Here is a 12,411-nt window from a genome sequence, read left to right as displayed (position 1 = left end):
GCGCTTCCGCGCCACACGCTAACTCAGCGCGAAGGTTACCATTACTGATGGATGCGCGCTGCGCGTCACGAATGCGTGATTCAAGATTGCTCTGAATCGGCGCAAAGTGAAGCTGCGTGCGTGGCAAAATACAGTTAAGCTGGCTGGGTCTTCGGCTGAGCGCATCGGCTACCACATTAGCCTTACCAGGATGATACCGGATCTCACAATCGTAATCGCTGATGAGTTCGTTCCATCGGCGTTGTCTCATGTTAAGTTCCTTCTGATCAAAGATATGCTGAAGGCTTTTATGGTCAGTGTAGAGGATACACTTAGTACCATAAAGGTAGTGTCTCCAGATCTTCAAGGCAAAAACAACTGCGCCTAGTTCGAGGTCGTGAGTTGTATAATTCTTTTCATGAACCTTGAGTTGCCTTGATGCGTAAGCGATAACCTTGCCTCGTTGCATAAGAACACAACCGAGACCTTGGTTGGATGCATCGCAATACACGACAAAATCTTCATTACCCTCAGGTAGCGCAAGAACAGGAGCTTCACACAACAATCGCTTGAGCGTCAGAAAGGCTTCTTCTTGCTTCGAACCCCAAATATACGGTTTACCTTTGTGCGTTAGAGCTGTTAAAGGCAAAGCGATCTTCGAGAAGTTCGAAATGAAGCGCCGGTAATAACCAGCTAAGCCCAGAAAGGAACGGATCTCGGTAGGAGTGGATGGCGTAATCCAGTTCTTGATTGCTTCAATCTTGGATGGGTCGACATGGATACCCATCTTGTTAACAACATGGCCAAGAAACTGTACTTCATCCGACCAGAATTCACACTTGGAGAGCTTAGCATAGAGCTGCTTGGCTCTAAGCTTTTGCAATACCAACCGGAGATGTTGCTCATGCTCGGCCTTGGTCTTAGAATAAATCAGAACGTCATCGATAAACACAATCACGAATTTATCCAAGAAAGGCCTACACACCCGATTCATTAGATCCATGAAAACGGCGGGTGCGTTGGTTAAACCGAAGGACATGACCAAGAATTCAAAATGGCCATAACGAGTTCGAAAAGCAGTCTTCGGAACATCTTCATCGCGGATGCGCAACTGGTGATAGCCAGAGCGGAGATCAATCTTGGAGAAACAAGAGGCACCTTGGAGTTGATCAAAGAGGTCGTCAATACGCGGTAAGGGATACCGGTTCTTAATGGTGAGTTTGTTCAACTCGCGGTAATCAATACACATGCGAAACGAACCATCTTTCTTTTTAACGAACAACACCGGAGCACCCCAGGGCGAAGAGCTAGGGCGAATGAATCCTTTAGCAGTCAACTCTTGAAGTTGGCTTGCCAATTCTTGCATCTCAGCGGGCGCAAGACGGTAAGGAGATTTAGCTACGGGGGAAGCACCAGGGACAAGATCAATACGGAACTCGACTTCACGAGCGGGAGGGATACCAGGAAGATCATCAGGAAAAACTTCAGGGAAATCACGCACAACAGGGATATCGCGAAGCTTCTTCTTTCCTTCATCGGGTTTAACCACATGGGCTAGAAATGCAATACACTTCTTCCGCATGAGTCTTTGGGCTTCGGCGCAAGACATAAGCTTAAGACCACTGGAGGGTTTTTCGCCGTAGATGTGAAGATCACCATTTTCTCGAGGTATGCGAATCAACTTCTTGGCGCGAATAACTTCGGCGCGATTCTTCGAGAGCCAGTCCATACCAATGATAACATCAAAGCTTCCAAGAGGCATGGGGATGAGGTCGATCAGAAAATCGTTTTGGTTAAGGTTAAGCGTGCAATCTTTAATCACTGAGTTAATTAAAACAGTTTCGCCATTAGCCAATTCAACTGAAAAAATTTCTTTTAAATCGCTGCGCGGTCGCGCAAGCTTCTGCTCAAACGTTCGAGAAATAAAACTTCGATCGGCGCCAGTATCAAAAAGTACAGAAGCATAAAATCCGTTAAGCAAAAATGTACCATTAACTACGTCATTATTCGCTTGCGCTTGGTGCGCGGTTATGTTAAAAGCTCGGCCACGCGTCACTTGGTTCGAAATCTGGTTTACCGGGTTCGCTTGCGTAATCTGAACTTGTAGTCTTGGGCACGCGTTCCGGAAATGACTGGGATCACCGCAGTTAAAGCACGATCTGGGTCGTGGGTTTTGGTAGGTTGGTTGTGGGTTCTGCGGGTAGACTGGTGGTGTTGGCACAATTGGATTGGCGGGAAGAACTCTACAGTTTTCCGCCATGTGACCAGCGCGGCCACATCGGTGACAAAGTCGACACGGGGTTTGGGTTGGGTGGTGAAATCTACAGGTTGGGCAAAAGGGGTGGTTTCCTGTGTAAGGTTTCTTAGTTGGCGGGGCAGGGAGTGCTGGATTGGTTAAGGCATAGTTGTGGGCTATAGGGGGAGTTGGGTAAGCTGACAGTGGGTTAGGCGCATAAACTGGAGGTTGATAAATGGGTTGCTGGACAATGGGCGGGTTGGTAAGCGCATAGGCTTTGCGCCTGCGCTTGAGGTTGTTACGGTTTGAGGGTTCTGGCTTGGTTTCTGTTGGTTCAGGGGCAGTCTTGGTGGGTTTGGTCTTTTCAGTTCCCCGCAGGAACAGGGTTCCTGCTCTGACATGGTTGTCGCTGAGCACAGCGGCCAACTCAATGGCGTCAGAGAGGGTTACTGGGTTTCTGGCCCATACAGAATCTTGAATTTCCATGGGGAGACCCCCAAGGAATTTCTCAATGGCTCGGCGGGAAGGGGTAACAAGGTGAGGGACAAGCAGGCTTAGTTCATGGAAGCGCGTCGCGTACTGGCGCGCTTCGCCACTGTACTGTTTAAGATTCCAAAACTCTTCCTCCAGGCGCTTAACTTCGTTGGGAGGGCAGAATTCTCGCGTAAGAATTTCCTTGAATTCCTCCCATGTCATGCTAGAAGCAGCCTCTACGCCACGCGCATGAGCTACTCCATTCCACCATGTAAGCGCTCTGGATTCCAGGACACTGGAAGCATATAGGGTTCGTCTGTCTGAGGGGCATTGGGTGTGGAGGAAAGTGTTTTCAATTTTCTCGAGCCATTGGAGCATCACGGTGGCTCCTTCAAGACCTGTGAACTTTGGAGGGTTACCCGCGTTAAAGGACTTAATGTTATAACTGGAGGTATTGTTTTGGCTCAAGGCTTGGGCTATCGCGGCGGCCATTTCCTGGGAACGTTGCTGTCTACGCATGCGCGAGGCTTCTCTTCTCTGAAATCGGCGAGATAGTGGAGGCATTCTATAAAAATTTTAATTTTAGTTAATATCTTGGTTTTATCGCAAAGTATAATCTTATAAAGCTTGGTTTCGCGGAGTCAGTTACTGTCAAAAGTTAAAGTAAAATAAATGACCCTAAATGCAGACTTAATAAAGGTAACAAATTCGAATCAGAAATCGACAATTCATGTATCACCATGACTTTCCGAATTCCCAATTTAAAATGACGGGTAAACGAGTATTGGAGATTGACGATTCATGTATCACCATGACTTTTCAATCCTCAATATAAAATATACAAGAAAATGAGTACTGGAGGTTGACAATTCATGTATCACCATGACTTTTCAAGTCTCCAACCTCAGAACATAATCGTATATGGAAATTGAAAATCAACTATTCATGTATCACCATGACTTTTCGGATTTTCAAATCCCAACAAACGAATATGCAAGAAAAATCAATAAAAATCGAAATTCAGCAAAAATCGAAATATCGCGAAATAAATCATAAAATCAAATACTGCGCAAGCGCGAGCATATTTATAAACAACGAGTAATTAACAATAAGCGCGCAAACATGAGATTTCTCTCATGCGCGAGAAGGGACTCTTAGGTATTCTAGGCCGTTACATCTAACCACCTATCCTAAAGTCAACCAGCTCTGATACCAATCTGTAACACCCCGACCAAAGGCGGATTATACATCGGGGCGCCACATATTGTTTCATTACTCGTGACACTATTTGGGTGTCAATATTTAATAGATACATTCATTCGCGCACGCGCAAAGTAAACACAAGATAACATAAAGCAACTTAAATCAATATATTATAAAACAAAATATTCGAACATCAATAACTTGTCTTGATACATTTTAATCTAGGTCCAAAATAAAGAAAACTTCCTACGTGTCCACAAGCTCCAGATGTAGCTACAGCAAACCTGAACATGTGTTAAAATAAAACGTCAAACACTTGCGTGTTGGTGAGAAATCAAGTTTAATACAATACATAGATAACAATAAATCTGCGCGCAACATGTGTATGTCTGGTTTTCAACAAGGGTGTAATCTGATCGGGACCAACTCTAAGATTCAAAGACTGCCAGTGCTCACAATTGAGCTCACAAACAAGACAAACTGTGCAAGTGTAAACAAAAGAGAAAACCATAAACGATTGTTCTCCCGTGTTCATCTAATGGTACCATGAGAACTGCGGAATAGACCGACAAGACGGTTAATGATCCACACATCCAAATAAACAGCCAAGTCTACGTCCTCAACACATGGGATACTGCGCGACTAAAGTTCATAAACAAGTTTAAGACTCTAAGTTTGTATGAACACATGAACATCCCAAAACATTAAAAATAAAAAGGGATTAGGTACGAGATTACTCACTTGATAAACGATGCGGTGTAAGATAAAGCAAGAACCAACTTTAAACAAGCACAAGTTAACCTATAATTAAAGATTATTGTTTTAATGATTTGTTTTAAGTCTTGATTATAAGTTAGCATAATTAATAAGTAAATTAAACAAATTATTATATATATATATATATATATTACCGGAAAGGCAGGGCAGAACAGGATAGAAGGCGAAGGCAAAGAGAAAGGAAACGGCAGAGGATCAACGGCAGAGAACAAGGAGCAAGAGAGAATAGGAGAAATTAAGTGTTTGTGTGTGATGTGTTAGGAAAAATAATATTATTATTTATAGGGAAACCCTAGGAGACACAATCCCAAGAAAAAGGGGAAAAGATCACAAAAAGCAAAAGATTCCAAAAGCAAAAGATATCAAAAGATATGGCAGCAGGGAAAAAGAGAAAAAGGCTGACAGGGAACAGTAAAAAGGCATGGGAGGGTCAGATAAAGGTACTGGTCAAGCATGGAAAAAGCAGATCTCAAAAGATAATGTCAGTCACTTTTTCTGCCAACCAATGGGGTTGGTGCGCATGCTGCGCCGAAAGTAACTTTTCAGACATAAAGCAGATTAGGTCAACGGCTCAAAAGATAAGACAACACAAAAGCAAACGGCTAGATTAAACAGAAGAAAACTCAAAGGGTTTAGCGCGAGAAGGCTCGAGCGCACGCGCGAGGGCGAAGGCTTGACAGAACAAACCTTAGCGCGCCGCGGGAAGAACTATTATCCTTAGCGCGCCGCGGGAAGAATTACCATTCTTAGCGCGCCGCGGGAAGAACTTTCGTTCTTAGCGCGCTGCGAGAAGAACTACAATTCTTAGCGCGTCGCGGGAAGAACTACCGTTCTTAGCGCGCTGCGAGAAGAACTAAAATTCTTAGCGCGCTGCGAGAACAGCTCGCCTCGCGTATCGCAGGAACAACTGGTCTTCGCGCAGGCTTCCTTGTAAGGAGTCTGGCGCGTGGAGCTGCGCAGACAACCTTAGGCGGGAAGAAACAAAGGACAAAAATAAGAGAAGGGGTTCAAGGCTTAAGGGCGGGACGGCGACAAGAGAGAAAGAAGGCGGAGAGAAGAAGAGGGACGGGACGGAGGAAAGGAAAAGAGAGGAAGAGGCGGGAAGGAAAATATATTATTATCATTAAAAGTAAAATATAAGTATAAATAAATATTAAATCATAAAAGAAAGAGATCGGATCGGAAAACGGGTACCTGGGTCGGGTCGGATCGGGTCAGATGTCACACGTGGGCCCATGGAATTCCGGCCGCAGCCGCCACCCCACCCCCCTTTTTTTTCTTTTTACATATAAACTAGATACAAGATATTTCTAACATCATTTTCTTGAAAACTCTGGACACAAGTTCTTCTCCAGCCAAAACCAGCAAGAAGCAAGGTAAAGAGGTCTTAAATAATCGATTTTCGTCTTGTTTAAACTCGTTTAATACCATAAAAACATGTCTTGATTTCTAAAAATCATTCCTAACCGTGTAAAAATCCTAAAAATGGCCCATAAACATGTTTTGATCATACACATGGTAGGGAACCTGGTTTGATAGTTTTTTTGGCCATAAACACGGATTAAAGGGTTGAAACGGCATTTTTACGGTTCAAAAGTTCGTTTTTGTGCACTGGCCGAAACCCTAAGTTAAGGGTTGTTATGTTGATGAAAAATTACTTGGTTTGTGATATTGGACTTGTACCTATCTTTCTTAGAAGCACAAGAACCTGAAAACTTGATTAAAAAGTCGGAAACGAGCCAAACCCGCTAAGGTAATGCCGAAACACTCGCTTACGAGTTGTTTAGGTTAAAGTTGTTATGTGCATATTTTTAGGCCTTGAAATTTTTCAGGGACATCAGGGACCATCTCAATGAGTCCCTGTTCAAATTTGGTAATTTTTCGACCATCCGAGAATATTTGGCGAATTTATTACCAAATTGGAACGTTTATTTGGGAAAAATAGCTAAAATACTTCAAAAATTATGAAAATTTTCTGAGAACTCAGATTTGATGTATTTTGATTACATATGAATTTTGGGATCATTTTGAGAAGTCTAAAGGTGTTTTGTGTATATGCGTTCGTGTGAATATTTATAGCCGAATTTGGGCCGAAAAGAATATCGCACGAACTTTTTACATTTTTAAATTGATACAGGTTGTTTTGGGACATGATTTGAGTATTCAGGAATTTTTTTAGAATATTTAGAAATTGTTTGGGGTAAACGGACGATTTTCAGGCGAAATATAGCTGATAAAATGAATTTTTATAAATTAATAAATCAGTAATTAATTCCAGAAATATTTTTATTAAAATATAAATATTTTAATTGATAAGTGGCTAAATTTTCATAATTTAATGATTAACGGTTAATTAATTATGCTAATTTGAATATTAAACAAATTCAGTTTTTATAAAAACCGGCAAGTTTGCGACTAGCGAATCTGCGAGAATATCAAAACACCAAGAGTGATCAAAAATCACATTTTTGGACTAATTAAGTAAAAACGAACTTTTCTATGAAAAACCTGGACAATCCGGATGGATTGTGCGTGTTTCTTCTTAAATCAAACTGAATAAACGGAAACGGGTCCCGTGGCTAATTCGGGACCCCAATATGTGATCCTTCTTTATAACTTAATCATTTTATTAACCAATAAATTTACCCAAGCTTATTTTCCCATAACTGCTTTCTGAACGCGTAAACGAACAACTTGGCCCAGCTGGAAAAACGAGAATCTGAGCCAAGTTCAGTTTTAAGTATTAGACATTGAACAACATCACAACTTAAGCCTATTGCCACTTTATGGGCGTTCCAGCTACACCCAGATTAGTTATACAGCCCAGTTTAGTATTGAGATTATACTAATATTAAAATATTAAAATTATTATAATATTGATTATAGGAACTACTGATAGCAGACCGAAAAAACCACGAGCTGATACAATGCTGATTATCTACTAAACTGTGAGTTTCATGACCCCACTCTTTAAACAGTTTTACGAACTTTTGGGGTGAAAAGCATGTTTGATTACAAATACATACCTGAAACATGTATTGATGTGAATTATCTAAGTGCTAACACACGAAAGTCCCCACGATCACAGTGATTAACTTCGAGCCGGTGGCTTGTGAATAGTACTATTGGTTTGACAAACCCAAACGGAATCGGCCTGGTTACCGTATCACATAGCGCCGTTTGCACATGACCATATTTATACAAACAGGCTATGTAGTGTTAGACATAGCTACCGGGGCATGTTGTGGGCGGAAGGGGGCCACAGCGGTTGATTGAGCGTGGGAAATGGATGCACGCAGCACATACAATCAAGGCTTCATTGTAGCTTAGCATAATTACATCATTTACATACATACATACTTATTTCATCATTACAAGTGTTAACTTGTGAATACTCATTACTGTTTTCTTGAAACTCGTGAAACTCACCAACTCTAGTAGTTGACCCGTTTTAAACTGCTTTTCAGGTGTACCTAAATCAGAATGATTTGGTGATCTGTTATTTGCCCAAGGTGTGTGGTTGATGTTATGTGAATAGAGGCAAGGGTGTTAGTAGTAAGAACGTTTAGTTAACGAACTAGTTTTGTTTGTATCACCTAGACTGTAAAACAATGATAGAACAAAGAAATGTAATATATTGTAAATTAGTTTGTAATGTTTCTTTATAAACAATGTGTTGATACCAGAGGTGTCTGTTACATTCCCGTTTTACGCTTCCGCATTGTGCTAGTCTGGGTATGACACAAATCATAGCTATAAGAGGCTAATCTTCTTGAGTCATACTCAGGATGTAGAGTATTGTAATCTTTATAGCTTTTCTCATGTTTTAAGAACGAACTAATTGTAATTGTTTATTATCAATTTATGAGCATTGATGTTTGGTATAACTGTGCATTTAGTCGGTTTAGATTTATTTCGATCAGAACGATTAGTTTGTCAGTTACTGTGATACTTGTTCATAGGGTTGTTTTGATTAGTTTGAATGTGATAAAGCATGCAATTGCCCTTAGTTAAGTCGCAAGGACCGTTTGATAACCAATGTCGTATGTTAACGATTGTTGATACCTAAGATTTAACTAGTTAACCAACCTGATTTGATTATTGATAATTAATCTGTTAAATGAATTGAGATTGTTGTTTGTTACATACTTGAACCCGGGTGTGATTTGCTTCTGTGAACTATTTGAACATTGAATTAATTGCTTGCTTGTTATTAAAACTAAATCATTGCTAGTATAATCAGCACTCATAATCGTCTACTTTATAATGTTAGGAATTAGTTGCACTAACCACATACTTCTCGTGGTTCGACACCCTACTTTCTCTAACTAGTTTAAGGTGATTAGGACACTTGATTATTATTGATTTTGACTAGATCATGGCATTCTAGCATCTAAATGGTGCCGTTATCGAGGAGTGCGCTTAGTGTTTTTGTGTGATTTGATTTCTTTGTTTTATTCTAGTGTTAGTATTACTTTTAATTTTATTTTTATTTTCCCATTTTACGCGGGGTGTGTTATTTATGTAGGTAACAAGTTTATGTACACCCGCCATTCAGGAAGATAATTTCCGCTTATCTTCAAGCCAGAATTTGAGAGATTAGCCCAGCAAAACCGAGCTTAGCATCGAGAATCAAAAATGGAAGGCCCAAAGCAAAACAAGAACCAGATTCCAAACCAAAATTAGAATCAAAACCAAAACCGGCCACCTAGAGACAACATCTTTCACCTAAATTATAATGATAACCGAAACAACCACCAAACTGGACCATTGGCTCCAAACAATACTCCCTGTCACAGAATTCAGGTGTACTCAGACGAAGATTATATCAGTGTTCACACCAAGGATGAATAGGAGGAAGGAGAATGGAATAACATTCATCAGGGCAGGATGGCGATAATGGGGCAGACTGGAGGATCAGAAAGATTAACGAATTTGAGCTAAGAAATGATTTTAATGATGGTTGGGATGAAGAGAAAGACGAACTAATGAATCAGAGGGTTGCAGGGTTTGTGAATAGAAACAGGGGCAAACATAGTATTGGGAGAAACAACGTTGATAGAGATCAGGGGACTCCAATTAACAGAGGCGGTATGGTTAATAGAGGGGGCGAAGAAGAATTATTGTCGCCCCAGTTCAGGGTGTTAACAGCCGGTTCAGACAGACTATTTCAGATGGTGCTTCCTCGATAGTCCCGCAGGTGTGTATAAAGACATTCAACTTGCGTCCGTCTTACATTAACATAGTGCCACATTTTCACAGGATGGCTTCAGAGGACCTGTATTCTCATTTGTCTAATTTTTCGACAATTTGTGATTCAATTGGTGATAGTACATATGATCAGGATGAGGTTCGGTTGCGGTTATTTCAACGCAACATATATAACGGTTTCCAAACTATTTCAAATACACTAAGTAACCGTTTTAAAATGGCTTTTTTTCTATATTAGTGGTCAATTGCGTAGGGGTAAGACAAAGTCTCATTTTCAGGGGGTAAGACAAAATTTTCAACAACCGGAACTTCTAATTCTATAGGGGGGCAAGACAAAATTTTTATTTTTAGGAATCAAACTTAAGACTTCCTAATGAAAGAAATCCTTAAGAAAAACCTTGATCATGGCCATTAACCAATAACCACTTCACCAAAGTGATAGATGGCATGAACTGTCCATGTTTACATAATCTTTTCCAATAATAAAACCATTAAAACTTTATTTTAAAAAATAAAAGTTTACAAATGGTGGAGTCTTTTGACTTGCTATGTTCCACCACTATGAACCTAATGGAGTAATATAGAGTGTGCGCCACTTGCCACATCTGTATAAACCCAACCCGATCACCAACTTGAACACAACCACAAAATGGCTCACAATTTTTCCTCCTTTCTCTCATTCCTTACAATCCTAGCAGCAGCCCCACAACTTACTACAGCTGTGGAGTACAGCGTCACCAACCGGGCTACAGCCACCCTTGGTGGTATCAAGTTCACCAATAACATTGGGGTCAGATACACCACCTGAACTTTAATCTCAGCCAAACAATTCATATGGACTACATTTCAACAAAACACAAATACCGACAAAAAGAATGTGGCTAGGGTAAGCGTGTTCATTGATGATATGGACGGCGTCGCATATGCGTTCAACAATGAGATTCATGTTAGTGCAAAATATATTCAGAGCTACTCTAGTGATGTCAAGACTGAGATCACCGGAGTACTTTATCATGAGATGACTCATGTATGGCAATGGAATGGTAATGGTCAAGCTCCGGGAGGATTGATTGAAGAAATAGCAGATTATGTGCGGTTAAAGGCTGGGTACACACCTAGCCACGGGGTTCGGCCTGGGAGGGGACAGATGGGACCAAGGGTACGACGTGACGGCTCGATTTCTTGACTATTGTAATGGTCTTAGAGGTGGGTTTGTTGCCGAACTTAGTAAGAAGATGAGGAATGGTTATAACAATGGTTTTTTTGTCGAGTTGTTAGGAAAGACAGTTGATCAACTATGGACTGAATACAATACCAAAGTTTAGCTTCGAGATAATGTCTTGAAGTTTTGTTTACTTATTCCAAGTTAAAATAATGAACCTTTATAACGCATAACTATTAAAGCCGTATGTCCATATTTTATAAGTTATGATGTCTTTGTGTTTATTTGGAAAGTACGAATTACAAAATATAAATATACATATCATAGAGAAATGATGCTAAATCAAACCAAAGTCAAAAGATTTTCGATCTAAGAAGGTTAAATGTAACGTATGAGAAAAGGTATAACTCTAACAGGATGGCCTAAAACACTAATAATTCAACTTTTAGCGCACACGACACGAACACAACTCCAATAAATATACGAGTCAGGTTTGGGTCCATCTCTTTAACCGGTCAACCCAAAATCATTTAACCTGTTGACGTGACACGACTGTAACCTCTTTACAGTGGTGGAGACAACTATGCCTGTAAACGAACCGAACGTTCATGAAATATTCGTGAACCGTTCGGCGGGAAGTTCATTTATGTTTGTTTATTTAATAAACGAACGAACACGAACAAAAAATTTGTGTTCGTTTAATTAAATGAACGAACATGAACACATGTTCCGTTCGTTCATTTATGTTCATGAACGTTCGTTTATGTTTGTTTATTTACGTTCGTTTATGTATTAATAGAAAATAACTAAACATTATCTTGATAGGTCATCTACTTAAAGGCTTTATATTTGTTAATATGTGTTTATTTAAGTTTGTTTATATTTGTGTTCATTTACATTTGTTCATACATGTTCGTTTATCTTTGTTCAGTTATATTTGTTTAGATTTTAAACAAACGAACACAAATGTCCATTTATAAATAAACAAACATGAACATAAATATTTGTTCGATTAAGTGTCTGTGTTCTTTTAAAGTTAAATGAATGAACACGAACTTTACAGGCTTTCATTATTCACATTGATGAATACATCGGTCTCAATCTCTAGGCTCTGCCAATTTTATTTGTGTTCGTTTGTGTTTGTGAACCGTTCGCGAACACATTAATTTCCTTAACGAACGAACACGAACATAAAATCTCGTTCGGTAAGTGTTCGTGAACCATTCGTGAACATATTGTTTTCTTAACGAACGAACATGAACAAGGCCTTGTTCATGTTCGTTTGGTTCTTTTACACCCCTAGAGACAACAACATTAGCTCCATCTTCATCACAACCAACAATTAACAAAACTAATTGAGAAAAAAAAT

The 12,411-nt window shown here is 40.0% G+C and overlaps 1 pseudogene; it reads left to right on the top strand.

Annotated features, from left to right (window-relative positions):
- The first annotated feature begins 10,529 nt into the window (after window positions 1-10,529).
- Window positions 10,530-11,205, top strand: LOC143624634 (uncharacterized; annotated as a pseudogene).
- Window positions 11,206-12,411: the final 1,206 nt, after the last annotated feature.

The sequence above is a fragment of the Bidens hawaiensis genome, unplaced genomic scaffold, assembly GCF_021521415.1.
Source record: "Bidens hawaiensis isolate Kalapana, Puna unplaced genomic scaffold, B.hawaiensis_p1.1 tig00003902_1, whole genome shotgun sequence".
NCBI lineage: Eukaryota > Viridiplantae > Streptophyta > Magnoliopsida > Asterales > Asteraceae > Bidens > Bidens hawaiensis.
This window is presented reverse-complemented; position numbering and strand designations above follow the sequence as displayed.